Here is a 1,456-nt window from a genome sequence, read left to right as displayed (position 1 = left end):
AGACCTGTATTCAGTTTCCAGCACCCACATGGCAGCTAACAACCATCTGAAACTCCAGTTCCAGGGGCTCCAACGCCCTCTTCTGGCCCCTATGGGCATTGCACAACATTGTACACATGACATGGATGGGTATGACTACCATACATGCAGGCAAAACATTCATACACATTAAAAATAAAAAAAACCAAGCAGCTAAAGAGGGTAAGAGATAGCTCCAGGGCTCTTGGGAATCCAGGGCAATTCTGTGGACAGGTGAACAACTGAAGATCCGGGAGGCACCTGAAGAGAACAAGACAGGGTCTTGAAGGTTTCGAGCTGGGATCAGAAGGCATCATGCACTTTGCACCAGTGATGCGTCACACAATTCTAGACTCCAGATGAGGGAGGGGGTGGATGGGGGTGGCCCTGTCACTGACTGCCAGTGGTGGGTGGATGAGCCCAGCAGTAGCTGTAACAGGGCCACACGGAGATACATGGGTGCTAGGTCACAGAGGGCTGCTTTCAGTCTGGGTGGGAAGTCACAGTTTCACAGAGGAGGTCCATAGATCCTGGGTGATAGAAAGCACAGAGATCTTCATAACAACACTGGCCTTTTTTGGAAAAGTGAGGGGCCGACAGGGCGGTTAGATTTCTTCAGATTTGTTTTTCATCATCTAGGGGCTGTCCTTAGAGGAGGGAGTATTCTTGAGACTTTTGAGCCTTCGTGGGGTGCCTCTGCTCTTTGTGAAAGCTATTCCTCTAGGTACCCCTATGGCCTGGTCCCAGAAAATTATGGTTCATCATTTACCCCCAACCAACCACGACTGTATGGGCCAGACCCCGGTCAAAATCTCCTGGAATTGGGCCCCTACCCTGGGGAGGAGGTGGGAGGCTCAGCAGCGGTGGAAGCATTGGTCTTTCTGATCCTGAAGCACGTCTGTGAAGAGCTGACTTGGGGTCACCAGGCTTTGACTGGCGGGGGCGGGGTAGAAGGCTGGGTGGTCCAATGGGACCACTTAGTCACCTGACTCTTCCAGCCCAGACAGTGGTGGCCGCTGTGACTTGAAGCACTGCTGCAGATTCTGCGTCCTCTATTTTGGCATCATGACTGGGGTAACTGTGGCATTGGGATCCAGAAGGCTCTCAGATACGGCACACTGTGTTTCTGCTTCCACTTCCGAAGCTATACCACTTTGGAGGGATGTGAGAAATCCCCTGGGCAGTAAGCTGCGTCCCTGTCTCCCAGGGTACCGGTAACCGTAACCCTCCTCTTTGTGGCTTTTCTGAGTGGCTAAACAAATTTCAATTCTCCCCATACCGAAAAGCATCTCAACTGGCTCCTTATGGTGTGCCATAATGGATAGACCTCGGGCCAGAAGGCCTGAGACCTGATTAACCTTTTTTTTTTTTTTAAACAGAAAAATTCATTTTTAATGCAATTGACATTAAGATGTTTGCACATGCGTTTCTAATCTCT

The 1,456-nt window shown here is 50.3% G+C and overlaps 1 pseudogene; it reads right to left on the bottom strand.

Moving 5' to 3' along the window:
• Nucleotides 1-526: 526 nt before the first annotated feature.
• LOC103747786 lies at nt 527-1,295 on the bottom strand (annotated as a pseudogene).
• Nucleotides 1,296-1,456: the final 161 nt, after the last annotated feature.

The sequence above is a fragment of the Nannospalax galili genome, unplaced genomic scaffold, assembly GCF_000622305.1.
Source record: "Nannospalax galili isolate Female #2095 unplaced genomic scaffold, S.galili_v1.0 scaffold324, whole genome shotgun sequence".
Classification (NCBI taxonomy): domain Eukaryota; kingdom Metazoa; phylum Chordata; class Mammalia; order Rodentia; family Spalacidae; genus Nannospalax; species Nannospalax galili.
Note: the sequence above shows the minus strand (reverse complement) of the source record. Positions and strands in the feature narration are given on the sequence as shown.